This window comes from Olea europaea, chromosome 9 (assembly GCF_002742605.1).
Source record: "Olea europaea var. sylvestris chromosome 9, O_europaea_v1, whole genome shotgun sequence".
In the NCBI taxonomy this organism is placed as follows: domain Eukaryota; kingdom Viridiplantae; phylum Streptophyta; class Magnoliopsida; order Lamiales; family Oleaceae; genus Olea; species Olea europaea.
Genome location: NC_036245.1, coordinates 3183086 through 3200700, shown reverse-complemented (window position 1 = coordinate 3200700; position 17615 = coordinate 3183086). Strand labels below are relative to the sequence as shown.

General features: G+C 32.9%; 1 long non-coding RNA gene across 2 annotated transcripts in view; it reads right to left on the bottom strand.

The window, feature by feature from the left end:
* The window catches only part of LOC111399429, an 8151-nt gene extending 2041 nt beyond the window's left edge, over window positions 1-6110 (bottom strand). Inside the window, exons 1-2 of one of the 2 annotated variants that reach the window (XR_002703651.1) lie at window positions 5758-6110; window positions 948-2088 (exon numbers count right to left, since the gene is read on the bottom strand). This is a non-coding gene — a long non-coding RNA (uncharacterized LOC111399429). The remainder of the gene's footprint in view (window positions 1-947; window positions 2089-5757) is intronic. The other variant, XR_002703652.1, reaches the window with a different exon arrangement.
* Between the last annotated feature and the right edge of the window lie 11505 nt (window positions 6111-17615).

The following is a 17615-nucleotide window of genomic DNA, read 5'->3' as shown; positions in this document are numbered from 1 at the left end:
CTTTTTTTTTTTTTTTTTTTTTTTATCTCAAAGCTCCCCTGTAATCACTCTACCATCTCCAAATTATGTAAAGTGGTTTAGGGTTTAATGCATTAAAGAGTATTATAGGTTTTATCCGACTTTGTCTTCAAATATCCAATCACTAACCTAATATGTAGAGCATGGGAGTCTGTGCAAAGAATGTCAAGTGTCACATCCACACGTATAAGTGAATCAAATCCTGCACCAAATTCTCAGCTCCTATGCATACTTATTTCAATATTCTCGTCATAGCCATCAAAGAAATCAAGCCCACATAAGCATACAAAACAGTTAAAAATAGCTATGGGAATTAAATAAAAATCGAAATTTTTTTATTTAAGTTTTTAACACACATATAGTCACACAAAGAGCAGTAAAATTGAACAGATATTGATGAATAAATATGCTAGAATTATGCTGCTCTCCTAAACATATTAAAATATTGTCCTCAATGTTGAAATTAAATAGAGGTTGGGTGCAGGCATAATTCGAAGAATAAAACACATTAAGAAAAGAAAAGGTCAAGGTGGGTAACAGGAACTCCCCTGATTAGCATGGAGGTGGTGGTGGAAAATTGGGGCCCGCATCCTCCTTTTGGCCTCGAAATGCATGAATTGAACGCCTAGTCACCCTAGCATGAATTCAACACAACACCACTCATACTAGACACATTTTAAACTAGCTAGGACCATGCAATGACCTTTTGTGATGTAACTGAATGGTAATGACCTAAACTACTTATGAATAATAAAAAAATGCAATTCCTAATCCAATGCATAAAGCGAAAAACAAAAGGGTGGATACATTGGGTTGCCTCCCAACCAGCATTAGTTTATAGTCAATAATTCGACTTTTTGGGTGGTATGCTTATGGCGGTTTAAATCTAAATGTTTCACCCTTGCACTCCTTGCAATTTTTGTCCTTACATCGTTTTGTTTTTGCTTCTGACAGTTTTGTTGAATTCCTGGTTCATCTTCATCGATGCAGTTACACTCCTCGAGACCTAATGGTTGTTTGGATGTATCATGTAACTTAAAAGACTTCTTGTTCCTCATCCACTCTCAATGTTAGCCCACATTTCTCCATATCAATCAAAGTTCAACCAATTGCTAAGAATGGTCGCCTTAAGATTATTGGAATATTCCTGTCTTCTTCATGTCCAGGACAATGAAGTTTAACGGAAATATCAATTTGCCCACTTTTAGTAGCATATCTTCAACCTTGCCTCTTGGATATTTAATGCTTCTATTGGCCAGCTACAATAACATCGTCATTTTCTTTTGCATCTCCTAATCCCGATTTTCTGTAAACAAATAAAGACATTAAGTTAACACTTGTACCTGTATCATATAAAGCATTGAAAGATCCAACTTCTCCAATTGAAATAGGTAAAGTGAAACTCCCTGGATCCTTGAGTTTTGAAGACAGTTTGTTTTGAAGCATTGCACTGCTTTCCTCTGTTAGTGCCACAGTTTCAAATTTTGGAAGCTCTCTTCTTTGATATCATGTCTTTCAAGAATTTTACATAGCTTGGAATCTATCTTATTGTGTTGATGAACGGGATATTGATGTGGTGTTTCTTTAGCACATCCAGAAACTTCTCAAACTCTTGATCCAGCTTATGTTTCTTCAACCTTTGTGGGAATGGGATGGGTGGCTCGTACGAAAATTGGAAAAATCGCACTTTAGTCGTAATCTTGCGACCGCATGGTATTAAGCCATGCGACCGTATGGTTTACCCAGTTTTGGCTTTTGAATTCCCTGTGTACTCTTGTGCAACCGCAAGCCCTTTTCTACCATGCGACCGCATGGTAGAACCAACCTTTCAATTGATGCGTTTTGGTTCTCAATCACGATCTTCTTCCATTTGCCCTCTTTTCTTCATTTTCTTTCTCCGTCACTCCATTATGGCTCCCAATTGGTACTTGGCTCTTGTTCAATTTCTCGATTCTCCCTTCGGGTCATCTTTTAGGTTTGTACAACCTCATCCTTGAACTTTTTTTTCTTCCGTTATGACCCTTTTTCATGTCTTTTCTCTTGAGTTATGTCATATTCATCAATGGAATCCTACAAAACAAACTTGTATAGAATTAAGTAATATTCACACACATTGATAAACAATTAACCATGTTTTGTGGTCAAATAAGTGTGTAAAAATGCACTTATCAGCAATGGCCAATGAGCATGTGTGGACTTCGACCTTGAACCCATCGAAATGTAGATCATTCTCCTTGCAAAGTCTAACAATACTCCTGGGGTCCAAGACCCGTGTTTCATACTTCAACCTAACAATTGTCGAATCATTTTCTAATGTAGGAATGAAGGGTTCTAAATTTTCAAGGACAACTTACAAAAATATCCTTAAAATTAGGGGTCTTTTGAAAAATCATATAAAAAGTTTTTTTTGAAGTAAAAAATGCTGCGTGATATTAAAAAGTGACACAATGTCATTTTTCTTATACAAAAATTGTCATTTGTTAATGAAAAAAAGTGACACATGTCACTTTTAAAAGTTAAGTGTCACTTTTTATTAGAAAATGACTTACAATATCACTTTTATTAAAAGGTGGTGTTTTCTCACTAAAAAAATAATAGAAATCAAGAAGGTGACTAAAAAAAATAAAAGTGACAAGCACTAAAAAAAAAGTGACGTACTAGAAAAAGTGACAAAAATCTAAAAAAGTGTCAGAAATTTAAAAAAAAATGACAAATTCAAAAAAGTGACACAAATTTTTAAAAAAAAAAAAAAAGGTTACACGGATTAAGAAAAGTGACAAAAAATAAAAAATAAAAAAAAGTGACAAACACTCAAAAAGTAACAAAATTAAAAAAAATGACAATCTCAAAAAGTGCAAAAAAATAATAATAATAAATAAAAGTGACAGAAAAATAAAAGTGACAAACACACAATATCACTTTTTTTTATTAAAAAATGAAATAAAATGTCTCTTTTTATTTAAAAATTGATGTTTGTCACTCAAAAAATGATAGAAATTTATATCTAAAAGAAATTCTTATAAACAAATTAAAAGTTTAGTCAAAGGTGTATTGTTCAATTAGAAATTGAATGTGTTCGACATTTTAAATAAAAAGTGGCACAACATGTTACGTCACTTTTTAATGAAAGTGTCGCAAAATGCAAATTAAAAAAAAAATGTACAAACACAATCATTCTTCATCGGAGCTTGTTAGTCCAATACAAATCATCTATCACTGAACATTTTCAATACAATTTATAGGTTATTTTGTCATCAAATACATCTTCATCTCTACCTCTATCAACATGTAACATATGCTTTCATTTGACACTCAATCATTGTCTATATCTAGGGATGGCAAAAAAATCTGTTCAACCCAATACCCGTGGAACCCTGACCCGAATGGAACGGGGAATACCCGCCTAACCAGGTACATGGGACGGGTATGGGTGAGGGTCATTGCTCCGAAGCGGGCATGGGAAACATAGTCCCCACCCCGTTACCCACCTCGTTTAATATTTATTTCAAATATAAGTTTTTATCAAACAAAAAATAATAGATTTATCACCATTTTTAAAGAGAACATAAGTAGTTTTTAACAAATTAATGAAAAAGTAATAATATTTATTAACTAAGGACATAAAAAAAATAAAAGCAAAAAAAAATGAACAAAAAAATAAATGGGACGATAAATGGGACAAGAGACTTGCCCCGCCCCGCCCCGCCCCACCCCACCCCATCGAGACCTGCCCCGCTCCCGACACATTCCCAACTTAAACGGGTATGGGGCGAGAAACAATCCAGTGGGGCGGGTGGGGAAGGGTGCGCCGACCCATACCTGCCCCTTTGCCATCCCCAGACAATTCTCATCATCTATGTCCATCTCTCTTGTGGCATTAAATATGAAAGCAATTCAATAAAGTGACAATTTAAAAAAGTGATAAAACTCCAAAAAGTGATGGCACTAAAAAAAATGACAAATACTCAAAAAAGTGACAAACAAATCAAAACATTAGAATATGTTGGATGGTTGATTTTCTTTTGTGTTCTTTTTTTGTAATTATATTTTACTTCTATTAACTAATATATTAACTTGGAATCGGAAGACAAAAATTCAAAAAAGTGAGAAAAAGTGAGGAATGCTTAAAAAAAAGCTCATAATATTAAGTTGATTATGATTAAGTTTTAATTAAACTATGCTTCATTTGCAAATGGATATGACTTTAGGCAGGTGCCTAGACAAAGCAGCAGTTCTTGGTGACAATGCAAATCCCACCCCATGGATAGTTTGTATAATGACACAAGTCGAGGAAATTCAGGTTCTTACAAGAATGTTGTCAATCATAGCCAGCACAATCCTATTGAACACTTGTATGGCACAACTCCAAGCATTTTCAATACAACAAGGCTCCCTAGTGAACCAAAGACTTGGCTTCTTCCAAGTTCCTTCATCTTTGATATTATAGTTCAAGAATCTTCAACATTAGCAACATATAAATGATTGCCAACTAGAACTGCTGTTGAAGTTGTTGAACCATCATCCCTTTAAGTATCTTTTGCTGGCTCCAAAAGAGTCTGTCAGTTTGTTTATATGTTTCACCTATGATTTTATAATGTATTAGGTGTATCTGTTATATATGAGAAAGAGGGAACAAATAGCCAGTTCCCCATTAACAATTCATCTTCATAGACTTTGATGTGCTTAAACATGCAAAGTAAGATAAAATATTTCCAGTCCACGAACAGCAAAAGCTATCTTAGGGGCTAGGTTACTGCTATTTGTTTTATCCAATTAAATAAATTACCAACTACGACGGCCACTAAAGTTACCTTTTCAAAGCAAACAAAAAATATCATGTCCCTGACGGGCCCTCAACTCCAAATGATTTTTCAACTATATTCCATTTATAATCACTGTGATGAGCAACACGGGGATGAAAAAACGATATATGTAATCAAAACCAGCTAATGTAATCAAAAGTGACAACACATCATTGGACAGTTTAAAAAAAAAAAAAAAAAAAACACTTTCTTGCCAAAAAACTTTTTGAACTTCAATGGGATGTGCACAATGATGTCAACCCTACGATGTATACTTAGCATTATTCTTAAACGATATTGAGTTCCGATTATGTGGACACTTCAATTGTCTACTGACCATGGTGTTTGATTAAGGATTATAACTGCCCCTAGCATACCTTATTTCCACAATATAGGGAATTGTAATCCCAATCTCGCCACTTTATGCTTTCTCAAGAGTAATCAATATTAAATTTGCCACTATATAGAAGCACCAGCTAACTGCAGTTTATCCAAATTGCCCAACTGATAGTTTCACCTCTACAATAAAATGGCTAAAATACAGAACAAGATTTACATAATTTAACCAAATTCCAAAACACAGGTTTGGCTATCAAAAACCTCCTCGAAATTCAATAGTAGCAATGCCATTGAAAACTATGACCACAACTAAATATGTTTTTAAAAAGAAATCAAGCATATTTAACAATTGAATACACAAAGTTATGCATATACAAGAAGCACGATACCATATCACTATTTTATTTTTTCACTGAAAAGATTTAAGAACTTCAAGGCCATAACTGTGTTATGTTGAAACAACCGTCCATCTAAAACTCTTGGTCATATATCATTTGTATAGAAAAATCTGTTCAAAATAGTTGTAAAAATAATACTGAAACTCATTTATTTGCAGATAACGAAAACAATTAAAAAAAATAAAAAATTAGTACAAGACCTTTGCCAACAGTTCTCAATGATAGAAGCCCGCTGTGGATCAATGTACTTTGGAATCACTCGATGTGGGTTGAGCTCCAATTACCTAGATAATTCAAAGATGCTGGTCAACATGCGATTACACAAGTATTTTAAACCAGATCTAGGAAAATTATACCAAAAACTGATCTTCGATTGAATGAATAGAGAGAGAAAGATAGGATTTGATTATGGCTAATCGTGAAAGAGAGTAGTCTATAATCGGCCAGAATCATAAAAATCACAGGAAATTGATAGAGATAAAACACAGATTTAGATTTGGGTTGGTGTTGAACATTGTTTTTTTTTTTTTTTTCTCACCGTAAAATGTACTGGTTTTTAATCTATAAAGTGTATTGATCAATTTTCTAATTAAATGAAAGTACTGGGCCTAATTTTCTCAATTTTCAACCATTTCAAAATTCCGCCCAACAATAAAAAACTCATTTTTCATTTACTCAAAATTAAATTTGAGAAAGTAATTAAATGTACTATGATTATCTTCTCGTGGAGTAAATTGTGCTGAACCTTCGAAGTCTCGTAATCAACTATTGTATCTCATTTATATAAGTCTAATTATATTACTACTACAAATTTTAATTAGTATACCACATTTTAATCACACCACAATTAAAATATATTTATAATAACTACACCACAATAAATTTACAATTATACTCCTAATTCAATAAAAATAAAAAACTGAAAAAAACATAATAAAATTTTGTGGTGTACTTACCAACAAGTTAGTTCAAACACAGCATTATATACAATAGAGAAAAAAAATTGTATACATTATTTGTGGTGTAACAATAATTTATTTAAAACTTCATTTTGTGGTGTAATAATAATTCAACAATAATTCTTTCTTTTTCCTGATATCTATAACAACTGATGAGATGGTCATTTGTGATTCCATCTGCTCGCATAAAAGAGTAAATGACTGTAGGCCCGACTCCTCGAAATCCTCTTTTCACTAAGTTTTTGCTTATGGCTTCAGCCTTCGATGTCTTGATTGGAACCTGTCGTGAGTAGCGAAAATTACCTGTAAATAATTATTCAATTTAACTTCTAATGCAAAAAATCAAAGCCACTGGGATTCGTCATTCATGTATAGAAACATATCATCATCACCATCTTTTCCACACTAGTTAATATCTTCAGTCTTTCGCTGCTTGTCTAAGGACGAAAAGCCAACACCTTACCATACTTTCAATAATAATAAATCGTAGACGGCTTCTCATGAGGTGGCCGAGTTGATGAAGTAAGTGAGCGCGGAGGTCTTTGGTCAAGAGTTCGATTCCTCCTACCAACACTTTTTTGGTTAAACTTGTCGCACTAGGCTTGCCTAATGCGATTTATCTAGCTAGCTTGGTTTGCAGGTTATTGCATCAACTTGAGGGTTTACCGAGTGTACACCCGAAGGGTAGCGGCTGCGGATTCCATGAGTGAAAAGAAAATTGTAACAATGAAAATTTGTAGAATATATATTTATTTTTTTAGGAAAAATAAGAAAAAAGCAACAAAGTTTGGGCATACCTTTGAAATTGACGTGCATTTTCAATAATTGATTTAAGCTTAAGAAAGAATTAGGGTTTATATTTGTCGTGTAACAATAATTTATTTAATTAAAAAGTATATTAAAACCCTAATTATGTAATTTTACTTAAGGATATTTTAGTAAATAAGAAAATTGTAATGTGCTTAGTAACATTTGTAGTGGTAATATAATTACCCTTTATATAATTGAGCATTGTTGGTTACGACCAACTTAATTAAAACGATTTTTTCATGAATCAAAATTAATATAATTGATTATGCAGTCACTAAAGAGGAGAAAAATTATTGCGTTAGGACAGTGATGCAAGAGGATTCGAGTCGAGTGACGCTGACTGTCAGATAGTTCGTTGATGGTGCTGAGATACCATGAGATGGCGGATAGGCGTAAAGATGGAAAATAAATGCAATTTTTCCTTAATTGGGGTAATTTTAACATGTCTTTGGTAATTTGACCATAACTTTGGCTACGGTTATCAGAATCGTTATTATGACCCCAATCCGGAAAGCTATCTTCGGCGCGCACGTCGTGGCCGCCAATTTCGAAAAGTTCTTTGTGTTTTAATAATATAAACAAATTCATAAGGTTATGTTCTGAAAGAATGGTTTATTCATCTCTTATCCAAGTGGTTATTGTTTAAGATTTTATTAAAAATAGTTTGGCACTTAGAAAACTCAAATCATAGTGTATTATATACAAGGATTAGTTTATCAAGTTCAATCCATGCAAGGGTAAAGCTAAGATTTAGTTAGGAGTATGTCTTGGCTTTAGAATGACAATTGCATTTCAGAGCTTGAGTTAATGATTGTAAAATTTGAATCTGCAGGGTTAAATGGCCTTAGGGCAAAGAGCCATCAACATAATAGCATACATTACCTGTTGACCTTCTACTCATATGATCTGTTGTTTTTCTGCTCATCTGAAGTCCATCAACTGATGAGCTAGTACCAACCTAGAACAATTAACTGCATATCCTTTTTTTTTTTAATCAGAATATATGTATTTTATTACTTGTATAGATGTCAAACGAATTGGTCCAAGACGTCCTACATTGCGGATGTGCCAGATCAGTCTTTTAACTTTTCCTTGTTACTTTCCCAGAAGTAGAAAAGAAAAGTGCAAAATTGGTCTTAACGAACTCCAGGCTCAGGATAGCCCACCCACAACTCACTCTCCTTTTAATGTTTCTATCTTTGATTATTCCTTGCAAAGTTTTCTTCTAGTTTTGTATTGAGATTTGAGATGCATTTTAGTGTAAATGTGAACTGTCCTCGCTACTTGCACACTTTTATCTTTTAGAATCCAACCAACCAATAATGCCACCCCAACCCGCCTGTCTTCCATGTCTACAGTTTGGGTACCCTTCCCTTGCAGGTTGTTTTTCAGGGTACATTTTAGTCAAAGTGATTGTTACAATCACTTCTCTAGCAGCCTGCAGCCACCAACCCATCCATCCCAAGCTGTTAGGATCCGGACTAGATCTAGATCCACTTTATTGAAAGCAGAACAGTTCTAACACCACTTGTTGGGAAAAATTGGAAGGTTAATATGACACAATATGAAGTATTGATCCCACAAGTAAAAACAAAATCAAAATAAAGAGAAAGACTGACAAAGGAACCGAGTAATTTTATAATTGACAACCAATGAAGAAAATATTACAATCCAGCAATAATTCTTCTAGATCTCAAAAACTGGAAGAAAAGTCTAGTATTTATAGAGAACAATCCAAGCCCTAAAAGTAGAAGAGTTGTAAATGAAACAGAATGCCCAGAAGTTTCACAATTACATTCCAAATAGGATTCCAATTAATGCGGACTTAAACTAGAACACCTAATTATTTTCAACAAAGAATTCGGGTCACACCCAAATTCTAACACAAGCAAGCACCACTGCAGATCTACAAAAAAATAGACACACCGCCCAGAATAATTTTCTTTTCCACCATAATTGAAGTAGGGAATCTTGGTTGTGGCACTGGTGATCTTGCCTGGAATTCTATAGATAGATAAACATATGAATGTGGATTTCTAAGTCGAAAAGGTACCATTGGTGTAAATAGAACTGCATTTCCGATTTTAAAATCCCGAAATAAATTCAACAGTCTGTGGTGGCAGACGCCCTGGATGTCCTAATTCTGAATTTTCTCTGCAAATGAGTTGGGACAATTTGGCTACATGTTTATGTGTGATTTGAGGAGAAAGGAATCGAATTGTCTATGGCTCATAGTAGCGGCCCTGACTATGGATTAGGTAGGCAATCGTCTAAGACACGCTTTTGTGAGAGCCCAAAAAAATTATTACATATAGTTCATGAAAAATTACAATCAAAATAAAGTCCAACTGCAACCAATTCCAAACCAAATGGATCTATTTTATCTGAACCATTGGCAAAGCCATGGCTCCATAAAACTCTCAGATGTTCTGATTCCGCTCCCCTGTTCAAGAGGGTGTATTTTACACATTCAGCACTAAATGTTTGTTATTAAGGGTGTTTATTACATGTATTCATCGCTAAGTGTTTCGGAGTTGCCTTCAAAATTTAGGTCTGATTATGCTAAAATTTGGTTGAATTTTGTCCCTTCGGATTGTACATTTAAGTTCCGCTCTTCTTATTATGGCTTTTTATCATTGCAATGATATCCTGATTGAGAAATTTCGTTTATAGCGCCAAAATAATTTTTTATGTAAAATAAAACTTCTCTAAATTGGTGACTACTATTGGTATTCGCATACTAAGAAGTATGAAGTTTCATTGCCATAGTGGACTTATTGCTTAGTTATTTGGATAAATAGGATTAGTACTATGTTGAGCTATTTGTTTTAGAAAACCGATGGTGTTCAGTGAAAATGAAATCTATTTGTGACCTGGTCAATTTGCAACTTTTATTTGTTGTCTGGTTAGGGATGATGGGAGCCCTAATGGAACTCAGGACATTGTCAAACAATAGCAGCAATTTTATGGGGAAAATGGCATTGTAAGATTCAGCAAATTAAGCCTGTCTTCATTGTTGAGTGTGATGATCAGCAATTTTATTTCTTAGCGTTATATTTTTTTCGTAAATTCTCTTTTACTGCAACTGTTGAGACCCCAACTCAAGAAGCTCGACTTAGGTTTGTATTTAGGATCTCTTTAATTTGAATGATAACCATGAAATGGTCCTAATTGATTTTATTTCAGGGACTGCTTATATGCATGGTCTGAAGAATGCATCGGGAAATTTTGTTGTCATAATGGATGCTGATTTATCACACCATATTAGTTTTATCATCAAATACAAATGTATTCCAAGTTTGTTTGTGGGTCACACCATTGGTTCTCTTTTTGATACCTGTGATGTTGGAGCTTAGGTATCTTCATTGTCTCGAATCAAAATTTCTGGATTTAACTTAATCTCTTCCCTTCTTTTCCAACAAGCTTGGCTAAGCTTAACGGGGGAAAAAGTAAAGTTAATTTAAGTAACTCTTTATCTCCAAACATGTTTGATTACTTACTTTTTTTTTTATGGATAAAGTAACTCTCATTTTTCTTATCAAAATTAGTAACCAACTTATTTTCAACTTTGACCAATAAAATTGTTATTTATTCTAAAACTTACTGATATACTTGTACTTGAACTTTTTAAGCTTAGCCAAACATGCGAATTTACCAAATGGATCTAATTATGGATAAATAAATAATTCTTTCTCACTCTCCACTTGGACTCACTCTCCACTTGGAATAAAATGAAAATGATTGAGACATGGGAGAAAAAAGAGCATTAAGATCATTGTTGAAGACTCTTGGAGAGGTTAAACATTTTTACCACTGCATTGGAGGAATCATTGGGTCAGTTTTCATTATTATTCTGAATGTGGTTGTTTATTCAGGGAGTACTTAGAAATAAAGCGAAGATCATGCTTGATTGAGACCCCAAGGGAAGGCAGTTTAATGACTCCTCTTCCAGATCAAGTCTATTCATCCTCCAAGTAAGAAGAATAGATTAGGCCAGCATTTATCCTTTTTCTAAATATGAGCACATTGGAACTAAAGGTTGATTGGAAAGGGAAAATGTTAAAAGAATGTTGAATTTGACCAAATTTTTTATTATATGCTATCTTTATCCAGCTGGAGCAGTATATATAAGAAGAACATGCTGTCAAATTGTAGTGTACTTTCTCTGTTTTAAATGGATTAGGACATGAGCAGAGGGAAAAGGAGAAGAATAAGAGAGAGAGATGCAAGTAGATTTCTCATTGGTAGCACGAGAATCATTGAAACAAATGAAGCCAACAGGGTTTTTGTACTAAAATGGAGATAGTAGAGAAGTTAGATGAGTTGGGCTTGAACAAATTGATCATATAAATTTCATCATGATTTTGTATCTTTGATCATTGAAAGTTCTGTCTCATTTTAGCATGCAAGAACACCATTGAAGAACGCAAAATGGTTTGTAGTATTTCTTTTTTTCTTTTTGCGAAATGTATTGGACTTTTAGGTACTTCAGAATTTTGGATCTCGATTTTGTATGGATATTGTTACATTTTGGAGTCAATTAATAATTATTATTGGAGTTGTTTGATATTGTTATTTTCTATCTTGTTTTTGTGGTTAATTTGTATAAATCGCTCTACAAATAAAAAGAAATACAAAATTTTAAAAAAAATGTAAAATGACCTATAGCAACAATCAACCAAATGTTGCAGAAAATATAAGGATCTAAGCATAGACAACAAGCAAAAACTTTGTAAAAAGGTTACTGGCAACACTAAAAAATGTTGCGAAACATAGCAAAAAAGTTATTTGCAACACTTAAAAAGTTACAAAAAAGTAATTTGGAACATTTAAAAAGCGTTGCAAAAAGGTTACTCACAACATTTAAAAAAATACTTCAAAAATGTTATTAGCAACACTAAAAAAACGATGCAAAAAAGTTATTCGCAACATCAAAAAAAGTTGTAAAAACATTATTAGCAACATTCAAAAAATGTTGCTACATCCTTCTACTCTATAGCAACATCGACATTTGCAACATACATCCGAACGTAGCAAAAGACCTTCGGCAACATTTTTTGAACATTACAAAAGACTGTTTTTGTTGTAGTGCATTTGTATGTATTTAATAAATTATTATGATGCAGAGTATGTCAAAATGTTATATCTTGACACGTACGTCATAAACATTAAAGCAATTGATCTCAAATGGTATTCTTTCCATTGATTATGTGAAATCAAAGGAAGTCATTGTGGATCCGTTTATGAAAAGCTTATCGAGAGATCAAATTTATTGCATATCGAAGGGAATAAGATTAAAGTCTATTACATTAGAGTCTTTGCAATGGCAACCCAACTTTGTTGACTGGAGATCACAGGATCTTAGTTCAGTGGGACAACTAAGTTACAAATATTTCATGAAGCATTTAGGAAATAATTCATACTCGCTCATATGGTAGTTAAATTGCTTTTTGTAGAATGTTTTAAAGGTTAAGTTACTCTCTTAGAGCTTCTCCAACCCTTGCACAATTTCACCATTTTACCCCATTTAGCACCAAATATTTGGTGTAATCTCACTCCAACCCAATACCAACTTTAGCACCATTTTGCACCAAAATGGCTAATGTCATTTTTGCCCTTCTTTCCATTTTACACAAACTTTTGTTAGGAATATTTGTGTCACTTTCTTGTTATACAACAAATTTAATTCTTAATTAATAATTATTACAATTACAATTATTATTTTTAAGACTATGATTATTATTTTTGTTATTGTTGTTATTATTATTATTTAATATTTTCTTAGTTGTAATTTTTCTATTAATTGTACTACATTCATTAAATTTATTAATGAATTCAATATTTTTCGTTAACAAAACATAATAATCTATTTAATAATTTATGAAGTAGTAGATTAATTAAATAAATTATTAAGAATAAAAAAAAAATGAAGAAAATGATTAAACACCGTTCATTTGGTGCAACTTTTGGTGTAATGGGTTGTAAATGATTTTTAGTTTGGTGCAAATTTTGGTGCAGACTTGGAGATGGTATTAATGATTTCTATAACTTGATTAAGTCAAATGGAGTATTACGGAATACTTTTAATAGGTAGTCACTTATGTCAATGTAAAAAGGGGGTCGCCTCTATAAGAATTGTTTTATGCTGAAATTCTCTATAAAACACTTGTGAAATTAAAAGTGGTTCAGGGCCAAAATGAATATAATCATGAGAACCAAAATAGTTTAGGGAAGACATTATGTGAATACTATTATCTTGATTTACATCGATGACGGGATGTTTCAAGACATCGCATTCACAAATTAGCAAAGTAAATTCAGTAGTATCTTATTATGGAAGATTCAATGCCAGAAGCTACATTTCTTGATGCGATATTTTTTCACTTATCTCTCTACTAGTGTATGCAAAGTCATTTACATTAATTTCCATTCATACGGGGGATTATTGAAATTTTGTATTGAAAATTGGTTGTATCCAATTTTAAATAATTATTTAAGTGAAATTTGTTATTTAGTGAATGAGAAATTAAGCCAAATTTAAACTTCTTGAGTACTTGAAATTGTTGAAAATCATATAGAATATTATGAAAAATTCTAGAAAATATTTAGATGGAAAGGTGTGTCCTTTTATGCGAAAGATCATGACTTTTGGTATGATTATTTTCAATAAGCGTGTATCTTCATGTATAAAGATAAATTTCAAGATATGTGTCTTTTGGTATGGTTGTATCTTTGCGACAAACCTTTCCAACTACTATATATATCCCATGTGTTTGAATTTTATTGATTCAATTCATAATTCCATATCAGTTCTTTTTATTACATTGCATAAAAACACTTTATAGAAGTAATTTTTCTTGCTTAAAATCAAGATTCAGTAGAGAGAGAATTTCGTTAAGAGTTCGTTGGTCTACATAATTTGAAGTGCTCCTCTTGCGAGACATTGTCATTGCAAATTGGAAAATGATTGCTGTAAAACCGTCAGCACCGATACGAGGCAAATTCTTCTGAAGGAGAAAGTGTCAAACACTTGCCTCGACTAATCCAATTATCTTCTTTTCTTATTTAATTTTCTGATTTCTTTTGACTTGTTTGGATAAGAGAAAACTCTAACTGTCTTTTGATAATTTTGAAAGATTTTAATTGAAGAAAGAAATTAGTTTTTCACTGAAGAATGAAAGGATTAAATCTGTCATCACGTAGTTGGCTACAGTAATTATCATTTCGTCTTCTCAAATCCTATTTGGTAAGTCGAAACTATGTTCAATTTCACGCATGTAAAAGGTACATTTTGAGAATATAATTCATGCACATTATTGGTGTAATATCACCAACAGAAACAACTCGTTCAGACCAATCAATTTCTGAATTACATCTTCAAGAAGAAGATAGAGAGAACAACAGCAAGTTGATGGACTGATATCTGATTCAGCAGAGAATAAGAATAGTTCCATTTGATGAATAAATAAACGTAGATTCCAGTTATATAAGAATACATCTTAACAACTTAAGAATTGAAAGTTACCTGTAATTTGTAATGGATGAAGCATTCAGTATATAATCTGGATAAACGAGGGGAATATTCCGTCAATTCAATTCTGGAAGCAAGTTCAAATAAATATTCTGGATGTGCCCGGTAAATGTATAGCAAAATGTGATGAGAACGAAAGGCAAATGCCCAACGCCAATTTATAAAAGTTGAGTACATATATGCCCTTGATAAAAAAAAAAGAATCGGACTTGAACCTGAAAGTACGTGTTTTCTCCTTGGCAGCTTTGAATTTTTAGATTTTAAAACCTTGTGTGATTTCAAGTCCCCGTTTGAGCCCAAATTTATATAATATATTTTGCAAAAAACGAATTTTTTTTAAGAAAAAATTTTGGGTCTACATAAAAAATTAATTTATTAAAAAAATAAAAAATAAAAAATAAAAAAACTGTGTGATTGAAAATGCGTTTGGGGGAAAAATGAGTTTTAAAGAATGAAACTCAAACATGGGCTAAAGTATTTTTCCTCCTACTTGAGGTACATGATGGTGTTCACGTAGTATTCTCCTTTTTCATCTACTGATCTAATATGCATACCAGTCCAGAGGCTATATATACGAATACAACAGTTATACACAGCATCCAGAATTTAAGTTTAGTTATTTGTCCAAAAACTCAATAGTGGTGGCATCAAAAGTAACAATCTACCAATTTCCAGGTTCTTTTGGCCCAGAAGTTTCATGGAGCAAAAATGACTGTGCTATTGGTTTTTCCAAGAGTGAGTGAATAATTGATCAAGAGATGATATTGTCATATTTCTTATGCCCCTTTTTTTTCTTTTTTTTAACATATATGTGAATTGTAAATGACTTGAAATTTTACTGTATCTTCCCTGTGTATTCAGGTTTAAAATCGAAGCAGTTTTTGGCTAAAACACCTGATTTTAAGCTCAGTTTTTCTCCGAAGCAAAAGGTTGAAGTTTTTTCTCCAAAAAATAATGGCTCCAGAGTTACCTATTGAATTGCTGAATGCATGGAATGATGATTACAATGGGGTTGTTATTGAACCCACAAGCTTAACCTCTTCCGCAAATGCTTTTGCTTCTGCACTTAAGGCCACATAAGTACTGTACGCAAATCCAATCAACTTGTAAAAAAGCCTAAACTAATAGAGATGATATAAATAGGACTGATCTCCTAAGCACTCGGGTGACGTAACACACTACACTAGGTAGTGGGAGATGATGGTTGATTACAAAACTGATTATACAACCTATTATATGCCCTATTTGATAGCCATTTTTTTCAAAATGTATTTTTCTCTCTTTTCTTTTCAACAACACATTTTTTATTAAAATAATATTACACGTAAATCAAAAACTTTTCTTTATTTCTCAACCACACATTTCACATCAATTTACTATTCTAAAATGTATTTTTACATAAAAATGCCTATCAAACACCCCCATAGTGTGCTACGTCACATGGTGCTTAGAAAATCAATTCCGATGATATAAATATGTTTATTTAAGTTTTATGTTTAGCATGCTCATGTTGCGTGCTTAGTAAATTTATTTTTCAACAAAAAAAGACCTAAATCATGCACAAATTTCATAAATAGATGGTCACTAACTCGAGCTAAGGAATTTTATCTATTTAGATGAGACCTTCCTTGATGTGAATCCGAATAGCTAGATCGCTATTAAACTCACAAACGAATGACACAAACCCCAAGAAAGCCAAAAATCAAACTTTAAGGATTTAATTCACAAATTTACGAACCAAGCAATAAATCTAAAATTAAACTATTGACCTCTTGATCACGAAACTTATAAATCTCACCCGGATTTTGGATTTAACCCAACTAATTAATGAATCAAACAACCCCAAGATAACGACGATATGAAAGACCTTTTGATTCCACAATTAATTGAATCTTCCCTGGAGTTTTGAACGCTGCAAGATGATTAGTCTTGATAAGTTCGATAATCCATTAAATTAAGAACATGGAATTTTGAAGCAAGAAGCTTCGGGAGAAAACTCTCAATTTAATTCATAATGTCAAAGTTCTAGAATACAATGAAATAAATCCTATTTATATGGAAAACCTAGAGAATAATTAAAAAAAAAAAATCCTAGGAAACCTAGAAATATAGAAAAACGTGATTCAATAGGTCTAAGAACAATAAAGTTGGCAAAAATAGGTATTTTAGTCCAAATATAACTCTAGCACAAAAAAAGGAAAATCTGTCTCAATCCATAACTGTACGATCGCACAGTGCATCCAGTTGCAGTCGCATGGAACATTTGCTGGCCCTCCAATTCTTCCCTGCAACCAGGTGTGCAACCGCACACTCATTCCACATTGTGGTCGCATAGCCTATGCAATTCTGGCCCGGTTTTAGTGTTTGAAACAAGTTGTTTTGGCTCCCACAACCAACATGTCTCTTGTCCATTGGTTCATTAACTTCTACACTTTAATTTCCTTACCCGAACATGAAATTGATTGACTTAATTCATCCTTATTTGAACTCCAGTTACACTCGAAACTTGGTTCGATCTCTCTTCATCAATCGTCAATTCATCGCAATTTTGAGATGTACCCATGATCACATCAGACCCTCTCTTTTCGAAAGGATTCATCCTCGAATCCTGTTCCAAGTTGTATCCATTGCTTTCGATCATTGCAAGCACATGAAATGGTCCACCAACTCTATGATGAAATTTGGACCGCTTTTGAACTTGAATCCACCTCCATCATAAGTAAACCCATTCACCTTCACAATGATCAAAATGTGTATG